At 40.4% G+C, this 12,636-nt stretch overlaps 1 non-coding gene across 1 annotated transcript; it reads left to right on the top strand.

The window, feature by feature from the left end:
• The first annotated feature begins 10,331 nt into the window (after nucleotides 1-10,331).
• On the top strand, nucleotides 10,332-10,439 carry LOC112745847 (small nucleolar RNA R71). Its single transcript, XR_003173755.1, has one exon. It is a non-coding gene; the product is annotated as a small nucleolar RNA R71 (small nucleolar RNA).
• The last annotated feature ends 2,197 nt before the right edge of the window (nucleotides 10,440-12,636 follow it).

Below are 12,636 nucleotides of genomic sequence, written 5' to 3'. Positions count from 1 at the left end.
AGTTCTCCTCACTGAAGAATGCAGTGCAGTCATTCTGAAAAGCTTTCCTGAGAAGCTCAAAGACCCTGGGAGTTTTCTGATACCATGCATATTAGAAGGTCAATGCACCAAGACAGCTTTATGTGATCTTGGGGCAAGCATCAACCTAATACCTGCATCCACTATCAGAAAGCTTGGCTTAACTGAAGAAGTTAAACCAACCAGGACATGTCTCCAACTTGCTAATGGCTCCACTAAATACCCATCAGGCATGATTGAAGACATGATTGTCAGAGTTGGGCCATTCGCCTTTCCCACTGACTTTGTTGTGTTGGAAATGGAGGAGCACAAGAGTGCTACTCTCATTCTAGGAAGACCCTTCCTAGCAACTGGACGATCTCTCATTGACGTCCAACAGGGGAAAATAACCCTGAGAGTCAATGATGATGAGTTTAAGTTGAACGCTGTCAAAGCCATGCAGCATCCTGACACATCAAAAGACTGCATGAAAGTTGATCTTATTGACTCTTTGGTAGAAGAGATCAACATGGCTGAGAGTCTCGAATCAGAGTTGGAAAACATCTTCAAAGATGTTCAGCCTGATTTAGAGGATTCAGAGGACATGAAAGAGCCTCTGAAATTTTTCTGAAGAAGAAAAACCTCCTAAACCCGAGCTCAAGCCATTACCACCATCCTTGAAATATGCATTTCTGGGAGAAGGTGACACTTTTCCAGTGATCATAAGCTCTGCCTTAAATTCACAGGAAGAGGAAGCACTTATTCAAGTGCTAAGGACACACAAGACAGCTCTTGGGTGGTCCATAGGTGACCTTAAGGGCATAAGCCCAGCTAGATGCATGCACAAAATCTTATTGGAGGATAATGCCAAACCAGTGGTTCAACCACAGAGGCGGCTAAATCCAGCCATGAAGGAAGTGGTGCAGAAAGAGGTCACCAAATTACTAGAGGCTGGGATTATTTATCCTATTTCTGATAGCCCCTGGGTGAGCCCTGTCCAAGTCGTCCAAAAAAGGGAGGCATGACAGTGATTCATAATGAAAAAAATGAACTGTTCCTACAAGAACAATTACAGGGTGGCGCATGTGTATTGACTACAGAAGGCTCAATACAGCCACCAGAAAGGATCATTTTCCTTTACCATTCATAGACCAGATGCTAGAAAGACTAGCAGGTCATGATTATTACTGCTTTTTGGACGGCTACTCAGGCTATAACCAGATTGCAGTAGATCCTCAGGATCAAGAGAAAACGGCATTCACATGTCCATCTGGAGTGTTTGCTTATAGAAGGATGCCATTTGGGCTGTGTAATGCGCCTGCAACCTTCCAGAGATGCATGCTCTCTATTTTCTCTGATATGGTGGAAAAATTTCTGGAAGTCTTCATGGATGACTTCTCAGTATATGGAGACTCATTCAGCTCCTGTCTTGATCACCTGAAACTTGTTCTGAAAAGATGCCAAGAGACCAACCTAGTTTTAAACTGGGAAAAATGTCACTTCATGGTGACTGAAGGGATTGTTCTTGGGCATAAAATCTCAAACAAGGGAATAGAGGTGGATCAAGCAAAAATAGAGGTAATTGAAAAGTTACCACCACCTGCCAATGTTAAGGCAATCAGAAGCTTTCTGGGGCACGCAGGATTCTATAGGAGGTTTATAAAGGATTTTTCAAAAATCGCAAAACCTCTAAGCAATCTGCTAGCTGCCGACACGCCATTTGTGTTTGACACAGAGTGCCTGCAGGCGTTTGAAACGCTGAAAGCTAAGCTGGTCACAACACCAGTTATTTCTGCACCAGACTGGACATTACCATTTGAGCTAATGTGTGATGCCAGTGATCACGCCATTGGTGCAGTGTTGGGACAGAGGCATGACAAGCTTCTGCACGTCATTTATTACGCTAGTCGCGTTCTAAATGATGCCCAGAAAAATTACACTACCACAGAAAAAGAATTACTTGCAGTGGTTTACGCCATTGACAAGTTCAGATCATACTTAGTAGGATCAAAAGTGATTGTGTATACTGATCATGCTGCTCTTAAATATCTACTCACAAAGCAGGATTCAAAACCCAGGCTCATTAGATGGGTGTTGCTTCTGCAAGAGTTTGATATAGAAATAAGAGACAGAAAAGGGACAGAGAACCAAGTGGCTGATCATCTGTCCCAGATAGAGCTAGTAGAAGGGACGCCCTCCCCTCTCTTGAGATCTCTGAGACTTTTCTGGATGAGCATTTATTTGCCATTCAGGAAACACCATGATTTGCCGATATTGCAAACTATAAAGCTGCAAGGTTCATACCCAAGGAGTACAAAAGGATACAAAAGAAGAAATTAATTACTGATGCAAAGTACTACTTGTGGGATGAACCCTATCTCTTTAAGAGATGTGCAGACGGAATAATCCGTAGGTGTGTGCCTAGAGAAGAAGCACAGAGGATCCTGTGGCATTGCCATGGATCTCAATATGGAGGCCATTTCGGAGGTGAGTGAACAGCCACCAAGGTCCTCCAATGTGGCTTCTATTGGCCCACACTCTATAAAGATTCCCGAGAGTTTGTACGTAACTGTGACAGTTGCCAAAGAGCTGGTAATCTGCCTCATGGTTACGCCATGCCTCAACAAGGAATCTTGGAAATTGAGTTGTTTGATGTATGGGAATTGACTTCATGGGACCTTTCCCACCATCATTCTCAAACACTTATATTCTGGTGGCAGTTGACTTCTGCAACAAACAGCTTTACTCTGCCATGGTCCGGTATGGGATTCGCCACAAGGTGGCGACTCCATATCATCCACAGACTAATGGACAAGCTGAAGTCTCTAACAGAGAGCTAAAAAGAATTCTAGAGCGGACTGTAAATACCCGTAGAAAGGATTGGGCAAGGAGCTTGGATGATGCTCTGTGGGCTTACAGAACAGCATTCAAGACCCCTATAGGGACCTCTCCATACCAACTGGTGTATGGTAAGGCATGTCACCTGCCCGTAGAACTGGAACATAAGGCCTACTGGGCAACCAGATTCCTAAAATGCCAAGCTTTATAAAGAGAAATAAAAAAAGTGGCATGACAGAAAGCTGTCATCTAGAATCTTTGAACCAGGACAGAAGGTTCTGCTGTTCAACTCTAGACTCAGGCTATTCCCCGGAAATTGAAATCCCGGTGGAGGGGACCATACGTGATTACAAGCGTATCACCATATGGTTATGTAGAGCTTCAAGATATTGACTCTGACAAGAAGTTCATTGTTAATGGACAGAGAATCAAGCACTATCTTGAAGGCAATGTTGAGCAAGAGTGCTCAAGGTTGAAGCTAGATTAAAAGCTCAGCAAGGTCTAGCTAAGGACATTAAAGAAGCGCTTGTTGGGAGGCAACCCAATTTTTATTTATTTTCATGGTTTTTCATGTTTTATTAGGTTCATGATCATGTGGAGTCACAAAATAAATATTAAAAATTGAAAACGGAATCAAAAACAGCAGAAGAAAAATCACACCCTGGAGGAAGCACCTGTCTGGCGTTCAACGCCAGAACAGAGCATGGTTCTGGCACTGAACGCCCAGAACAAGCATGGTTTTGGCGTTCAACGCCAGAAATGGCTAGTAAATGGGCATTGAACGCCCAAAATGGGCACCAACCTGGCGCTGAACGCCCAGAGTTGTGTGCAAGGGCATTTTGCATGCCTAAATTGGTGCAGGGATGTAAATGCCTTGACACCTCAAGATCTGTGGACCTCACATGATCATTTCAAGATCTGTGGACCCCACAGGATCCCCACCTTCCCTCCTCATAATCCTAGTTTTTTTTCCACATCTTCTTCTTCATCTATTTCTTCTTCTTTTGCTCGAGGGCGAGCAACATTCTAAGTTTGGTGTGGTAAAACAATTATGTGAAGGATCTATAGCTCAGTGGTAGAACATGTGGCTGCAAATCAAGAGATCCCTGAGATACCTCAGGGGATGCACTTCCCTCCACATAATTATTGGAAGCAACTGAGGATAGAAATACCAAAAATCACTAGGAATCAAGCCACAAAGGCAAGGAAGAGACATAAAAGAGCTCAAGAACATCATTGGTTCCTCAAGAAGGAAATGCCATCATCACTAAGGTGGACTCGTTCCTTGTTCTTACTTTCTCTGTTTTTCGTTTTCTCTATGTTAAGTGCTTATCTATGTTTGTGTCTTCATTACATGATCATTAGTAGTAATTAGTGTCTATTTTGATTTTATCCCCAATTAAGTTATAGTCTATTTTTCTCATCATCAGCAAACATGAATAAAATAGTAGATCTTTTGAATAAGAGGCAATAAAATTTCGAGTTTTTAATAAGAAAAATTCTAATTAGTAACATGTGGTGGCAATGCTTTCTGTCTTCTGAATGAATGCTTGAACAGTGCATATGTCTTTTGAATTTGTTGTTTAAGACTGTTAAATATGTTGGCTCTTGAAAGAATGATGAACATGAGACATGTTATTGATAATCTAAAAAATCATAAAAACGATTCTTGAAGCAAGAAAAAGCAGCAAAGAACAAAGCTTGCAGAAAAAATATATATATAATAAAATAGGCGAAAAAAAATATAGAAAGAAAAAGAAAAAGTAAGCAGAAAAAGCCAAAAGCTCTTAAAACCAAGAGGCAAGAGCAAAAAGCCAATAACCCTTAAAACCAAAAGGCAAGGGCAAATAAAAAGGATCCCAAAGCTTTGAGCATCAGTGGATAGGAGGGCCTAAAGGAATAAAATCCTGGTCTAAGCGGCTAAACCAAGCTGTCCCTAACCATGTGCTTGTGGCGTGTAGGTGTCAAGTGAGAACTTGAGACTGAGAGGTTAAAGTCAAGGTCCAAAGTAAAAAGAAGAGTGTGCTTAAGAACCCTGGACACCTCTAATTGGGGGCTTTAGCAAAGCTGAGCCACAATCTGAAAAGGTTCACCCAATTATGTGTCTGTGGCATTTATGTATCCGGTGGTAATACTGGAAAACAAAGTGCTTAGGGCCACGGCCAAGACTCATAAAATAGCTGTGTTCAAGAATCATCATACTGAAATAGGAGAATCAATAACACTATCTGAATTCTAAGTTCCTATAGATGCCAATCACTCTGAGCTTCAATGGATAAAGTGAGATGCCAAAACTGTTCGGAAGCAAAAAGCTACTAGTCCCGCTCATCTAATTAGAATCTGAGCTTCACTCAAAAACTCTGAGATATTATTGCTTCTCAACCTATTAGTCTCCTATTTTATTTGTCTAGTTGCTTGAGGACAAGCAACAGTTTAAGTTTGGTGTTGTGATGAGCAGATATTTTATACGCTTTTTGGGGTTAATTTCATATAGTTTTTAGTATGTTTTAGTTAGTTTTTAGTTCATTTCCATTAGTTTTTAGGAAAAATTTATATTTCTGGACTTTACTATGAGTTGTGTGTTTTTCTGTAATTTCAGGTATTTTTCTGGCTGAAATTGAGGGAGCTGAGCAAAAATCTGATTCAGGCTGAAAAAGGACTGCTAATGCTGTTGGATTCTGACCTCCCTGCACTCAAAGTGGATTTTCTGGAGCTACAAAACTCAAAATGGCGTGCTTCTAATTGCGTTGGAAAGTAGACATCCAGGGATTTCCAGCAATATATAATAGTCTATACTTTGCTCAAGGATAGATGACGTAAACTGGCGTTCAACGCCAGTTCTCTGCCCAATTCTGGCGTCCAGCGCCAGAAAAGGATTAAAAGTTGGAGTTCAACGCCAGAAATGGATCCAAACCTGGCGTTGAACGCCCAAAATGGCCTTATGCACGTGAATTGCTTAAGTCTCAGCCCCAGCACACACCAAGTGGGCCCCAGAAGTGGATCTCTATACCATCTGTTATAGTTTACTCAATTGCTGTAAACCTAGGCTACTAGTTTAGTATTTAAACAACTTTTAGAGACTTATCTTGTATCTCATGACATTTTAGATCTAAACTTTGTACTCTTTGACTGCATGAGTCTCTAAATTCCATTGTTGGGGGTGAGGAGCTCTGCTGTGTCTCGATGAATTAATGCAAGTATTTCTGTTTTCCATTCAAACATGCGTGTTCCTATCTAAGATATCCATTCGCGCCTAACTATGGAGAGGGTGATGATCAGTGACACTCATCACCTTCCTCAATCCATGAACGTGTGTCTGACAATCACCTCCGTTCTACATCAGATTGAATGAATATCTCTTAGATTCCTTAATCAGAATCTCCGTGGTATAAGCTAGATTGATGGCGGCATTCATGAGAATCCAGAAAGTCTAAACCTTGTCTGTGGTATTCCGAGTAGGATTCAGGGATTGAATGACTGTGACGAACTTCAAACTCGTGAGTGCTGGGCGTAGTGACAGACGCAAAAGGAGGGTGAATCCTATTCCAGCACGATCGGGAACCTCAGATGATTAGCCGTGCTGTGACAGAGCATTTGGATCATTTTTACAAGAGGAGGGGATGTAACCATTGACAACGGTGATGCCCCAACACACAGCTTGCCATAGAAGGACGTGCGTGCGTGAACCAGAGGACAGAGGAAAGCAGAGGTTCAGAAGACAAAGCATCTCCAAAACTTCAACATATTCTCCATTACTGCATAACAAGTAACCTTTAACCCATGCTCTCTTGTTTATTCGCAATTCAACTGATAAATACAATTGACTTCCTGACTAAGAATTTCAAGATAACTATAGATTGCTTCAAACCAACAATCTCCGTGGGATTCGACCCTTACTCACGTAAGGTATTACTTGGACGACCCAGTGCACTTGCTGGTTAGTGGTACGAGTTGTGAAAAGTGTGATTCACAATTCGTGCACCAATGGGCTTCTCTTCCTTAATAGGAGTGTTCCCTTCTATGAAAGCTCCAGCTGAGTAACATAGATGGCAGATAAGATGAGGAAAACCTAGCCTTGCCATGGGGGATGACTTTTCGGCTATTTTGTAGAGTTCATTAGAGATGACTTCATGAACTTCTATTTCCTCTCCAATCATGATGCTGTGAATCATGATGGCCCGATCCACAGTGACTTCAGATCGGTTGCTAGTGGGAATGATTGAGCATTGAATGAACTCCAACCATCCTCTAGCCACAGGCTTGAGGTCCAATCTTCTTAGTTGAACCGGCTTGCCCTTGGAGTCAATCTTTCATTGAGCTCCTTCCACACATATGTCCATAAGGACTTGGTCCAACCTTTGATTAAAGTTGACCCTTCTAGTGTAGGGGCGTGCATCTCCTTGCATCATAGGCAAGTTAAACGCCAACCTCACATTTTCCGGACTAAAATCTAAGTATTTCCCCCGAACCATTGTAACATAGTTCTTTGGATCCGGGTTCTTACTTTGATCATGGTTCTTGGTGATCCATGCATTGGCATAGAACTCTTGAACCATTAGGATGCCGACTTGTTGGATGGGGTTTGTTAGAACTTACCAACCTCTTCTTTGAATTTCATGTCAGATCTCCGGATACTCATTTCTTTTGAGTTTGAAAGGGACCTTAGGGATCACCTTCTTCTTGGCCACAACATCATAGAAGTGGTCTTGATGGGCTTTGGAGATGAACCTTTCCATCTCCCATGACTCGGAGGTGGAAGTTTTTGTCTTCCCTTTTCCCTTTCTAGAGGATTCTCCGGTCTTAGGTGCCATCAATGGTAATGGAAAAACAAAAAGCTTATGCTTTTACCACACCAAACTTAGAATATTGCTCGCCCTCGAGCAATAAAAGAAAGAATAGATGAAGAAGAAGAAGAAAATATGGAGAAGAGGGGTGAAGTGTGTTTCGGCCAAGTAGAGAGGAGAGGGTTGTGTTGTGTGAAAATGAGGAAGAATGGAGGGCTATATATAGGGGAGGGAGGTGGGTTAAGGTTCGGCCATTTAGGGTGGGTTTGGGTGGGAAATTGGTTTTGAATTTTGAAGGTAGGTGGAGTTTATGAGGTAGGTTTATGGGGAAGAGTGGATGGATGTGAGTGGTGAAGAGGTGATGGGGAAGAGAGATTGAGGTGATTGGTGAAGGGTTTTTGGGGAAGAGTGTTTATGGGGTTGTGTGAAAGAGAGTGGTGAGGGATGAGAGGAAGTGAGTGGAGGTAGGTGGGGATCCTGTGGGGTCTACAGATCCTGAGATGATCCTGTGGGGTCCACAGATCCTGAGATGATCCTGTGGGGTCCACAGATCCTGAGATGATCCTATGGGGGCCACAGATCTTGAGGTGTCAAGGCATTTACATCCCTGCACCAATTTAGGCATGCAAAATGCCCTTGCACACAACTCTGGGCGTTCAACGCCAGGTTGGTGCCCATTTTGGGCGTTCAACGCCCATTTACTAGCCATTTCTGGTGTTGAACACCAGAACCATGCTTGTTCTGGGCGTTCAGCGCCAGGATGCTGCCCATTTTGGGCGTTCAGCGCCAGAACCATGCTTTGTTCTGGCGTTGAACGCCAGGCAGATGCTCCTCCAGGGTGTGATTTTTCTTCTGCTGTTTTTGATTCCGTTTTCAATTTTTATATTCATTTTGTGACTCCACATGATCATGAACCTATAAAGACATATAACTAAGAAAAATATTGTTAGATAAATAAAAATTGGGTTGCCTCCCAACAAGCGCTTCTTTAATGTCAATAGCTTGACAGTGGGCTCTCATGGAACCTCATAAATGTTCAGAGCATTGTTGAGACTCTCCAACACCAAACTTAGAGTTTGGATATGGGAGTTCAACACCAAACTTAGAGTTTGGTTGTGGCCTCCCAACACCAAACTTAGAGTTTGACTGTGGGGGCTTTGTTTGACTCTGCTTTGAGAGAAGCTTTTTCTGCTTCCTCTCCATGGATGCAGAGAGAGATCCTTGAGTTGTAAATACAAGGTTGTCCTTATTCATTTGAAGGATCAATTCTCCTCTGTCCACATCAATCACAGCTCTTGCTGTGGCTAGGAAAGGTCTTCCTAGGATGATGGATTCATCCTCTTCCTTTACAGTATCCAGGACTATGAAATCAGCAGGGATGTAAAGGCCTTCAACCTTTACTAACACGTCCTCTACTTGTCCATAAGCCTGTTTTCTTGAATTATCTGCCATCTCTAATGAGATTCTAGCAGCTTGCACCCCATAGATTCCCAGTTTCTCTATTATAGAGAAGGGCATGAGGTTTATCCCTGAACCAAGGTCACACAGAGCCTTAAAGATCATGGTGCCTATAGTACAAGGTATTATGAACTTTCCAGGATCCTGTCTCTTCTGAGGCAATGTCAGTTGATCCAGATCACTTAGTTCATTGATGAACAAGGGAGGTTCAGCTTCCCAAGTATCAATGCCAAATAATTTGGCATTCAGCTTCATGATTGCACCAAGAAACTTGGCTGTTTGCTCTTCAGTAACATCCTCATTCTCTTCAGAAGAGGAATACTCATCAGAGCTCATGAATGGCATCAGGAGGTTTAATGGGATCTCTATGGTCTCTAGATGAGCCTCAGAGTCCTTTGGTTCCTCAGAGGGAAGCTCCTTATTGATCACTGGACGTCCCAGGAGGTCTTCCTCCTTGGGATTCACGTCCTCCTCTCCCTCATTGGGTTCGGCCATTTTAGTTATGTCAATGGCCTTGCACTCTCCTTTTAGATTTTCTTCTGTATTGCTTGGGAGAGTGCTAGGAGGGATTTCAGTGATCCTTTTACTCAGCTGGCCCACTTGTGCTTCCAAATTTCTAATGGAAGACCTTGTTTCATTCATGAAACTTACAGTGGCCTTGGATAGATCAGAGACTAAGTTTGCTAAGCTAGATGGATTCTGCTCAGAATTCTCTGTCTGTTGCTGAGTGGATGATGGAAGGGGTTTATTATTGTTAAACCTGTTTCTTCCACCATTATTAAAGCCTTGTTGAGGCTTTTGATCCTTCCATGAGAAATTTGGATGATTTCTCCATGATGAGTTATAGGTGTTTCCATAAGGTTCACCTAAGTAATTCACCTCTGCTATTGCAGGGTTCTCAGGATCATAAGCTTCTTCTTCAGAAGATGCCTCTTGAGTACTGTTGGATGCAGCTTGCATTCCATTCAGACTCTGAGAAATCATATTGACTTGCTGAGTCAATATTTTGTTCTGAGCCAATATGGCATTCAGAGTATCAACCTTAAGAACTCCCTTCTTCATAGGCGTCCCATTATTCACAGGATTCCTTTCAGAAGTGTACATGAACTGGTTATTTGCAACCATGTCAATGAGTTCTTGAGCTTCTGCAGGCGTTTTCTTTAGGTGAATGGATCCACCTGCAGAAGTATCTAATGACATCTTTGATAGCTCAGATAAACCATCATAGAATATATCCAGGATGGTCCATTCTGAAAGCATGTCAGAAGGACACTTTTTGGTCAACTGTTTGTATCTTTCCCAAGCTTCATAGAGGAATTCACCTTCTTTCTGTCTGAAGGTTTGAACATCCACTCTAAGCTTGCTCAGCTTTTGAGGAGGAAAGAACTTGGCTAAGAAAGCCGTGACCAGCTTATCCCAAAAGTTCAGGCTGTCTCTGGGTTGAGAGTCCAACCAGATTCTAGCTCTGTCTCTTACAGCAAAAGGGAAAAGCATGAGCCTGTAGACTTCAGGATCTACTCCATTAGTCTTAACAGTATCACATATCTGCAAGAATTCAGTTAAGAACTGAAAAGGATCTTCAGATGGAAGTCCATGAAACTTGCAGTTCTGCTGCATCAGAGAAACTAATTGAGGTTTCAGCTCAAAGTTGTTTGCTCCAATGGCAAGAATGGAGATGCTTCTTCCATGTAAATTGGAATTAGGTGCAGTAAAGTCACCAAGCATTCTCCTTGCATTATTATTATTTTCGGCTGCCATCTCTTCTTCCTGTTCGAAAATTTCTGAAAGGTTATCTCTGGATTGTTGTATTTTAGCTTCTCTTAGTTTTCTCTTCAGAGTCCTTTCAGGTTCTGGATCTGCTTCAACAAGAATATTCTTGTCCTTGCTCCTGCTCGTATGACAAAGAAGAGGGCACAGAAATAATAATAATAATAATATGGATCCTTTATACCACAGTATAGTGGTCCTTGTGTTAGTAGAAGAAAAAAAGAAAAAAATTTGAACTCAGAGAAAGAGAGGGTTCGGATTTTTGGTGGTGTGAGGAAGAGATGTTAGTAGATGAATAAATAAATAGAAGGGGATGAGAGAGAAGGAATTTTCGAAAATAATTTTTGAAAAAGAGTTAGTGATTTTTGAAAATAGTTTTTGAAAAATGTTAGTAATTTTCGAAAATTAAGATTTAAAAATTAAAATAATTAGTTAATTAAAAAGAGATTTTTGAAAAAGAGGGAAGATATTTTCGAAAATTAGAGAGAGAGAGTTAGTTAGGTGGTTTTGAAAAAGATAAGAAACAAACAAAAAGTTAGTTAGTTAGTTGAAACAAATTTTGAAAAGATAAGAAGTTAGGAAGTTAGAAAAGATATTTTGAAATCAAATTTTTGAAAAAGATAAGATGAAAAGAAATTTTTGAAAAGATATGATAGAAATTAGTTTTGAAAAAGATTTGATTTTTAAAATCACAATTAATGACTTGGTTCACAAGAAATCACAAGATATGATTCTAGAACTTAAAGTTTGAATCTTTCTTATCAAGCAAGTAACAAACTTGAAATTTTTGAATCAAAACATTAATTGTTGATGTTATTTTCGAAAATATGATGTAAAATTAAGAAAACGATAAGATTTTCAAATTGAAAATTTGATTTGACTCATAAGAAACAATTTGATTTTAAAAATTTTTGAAAAAATCAACTCAAATTTTCGAATTTGATGAGAGAAAAAGGGGAAGATAATTTTTTTGATTTTTGAATTTTTATGATGAGGGAGAAAAATATGAAAATTATGCAATGCATGAGAATTTTAGATCAAAACATGTGATGCATGCAAGAATGCTATGAATGTCAAGATGAACACCAAGAACACTATGAAGATCATGATGAACATCAAGAACATATTTTTGAAAAATTTTTAATGCAAAGAAAACATGCAAGACACCAAACTTAGAATTCTTTAATGCTTAGACACTAAAAATTCAAGAATGCATATGAAAAACAAGAAAAGACACAAAACATGAAATCATCAAGATCAAACAAGAAGACTTACCAAGAACAACTTGAAGATCATGATGAACACTATGAATGCATGAATTTTCTAAAAATGCAAGATGCATATGCAAGTGACACCAAACTTATGATATGACTCAAGACTCAAACAAGAAACACAACAAATATTTTTTATTTTTATGATTTTCTAATTTTTTTGGATTTTTTCGAAAATTATTTGAAAAACAAAAATAAGGATTTCAAAATCTTTAATATGAATTCCAGGAATCTTGTGCTCTTAGTCTAAAGCTTCAGTCCAGGAATTAGACATGGCTCACTAGCCAGCCAAGCTTTCAATGAAAACTCCAGTCCAAAATACTAGACATGGCCAATGGCCAGCCAAGATTCAGCAAACATAGATACCTCTCATGTATACAACAGCTGATATTTCATCCAACTTCATATACTTATGAGTGGAAGCCTCAGTCCAAAAGAATTTAGACATGGCTTTACAGCCAGCCAGGCTTCACATGCTTCATGAAACACTAGAATTTATTCTTAAAAATTCTGAAGGAAAA

This window comes from Arachis hypogaea, chromosome 14 (genome assembly GCF_003086295.3).
Source record: "Arachis hypogaea cultivar Tifrunner chromosome 14, arahy.Tifrunner.gnm2.J5K5, whole genome shotgun sequence".
Taxonomy (NCBI): Eukaryota; Viridiplantae; Streptophyta; class Magnoliopsida; order Fabales; family Fabaceae; genus Arachis; species Arachis hypogaea.
This window is presented reverse-complemented; position numbering and strand designations above follow the sequence as displayed.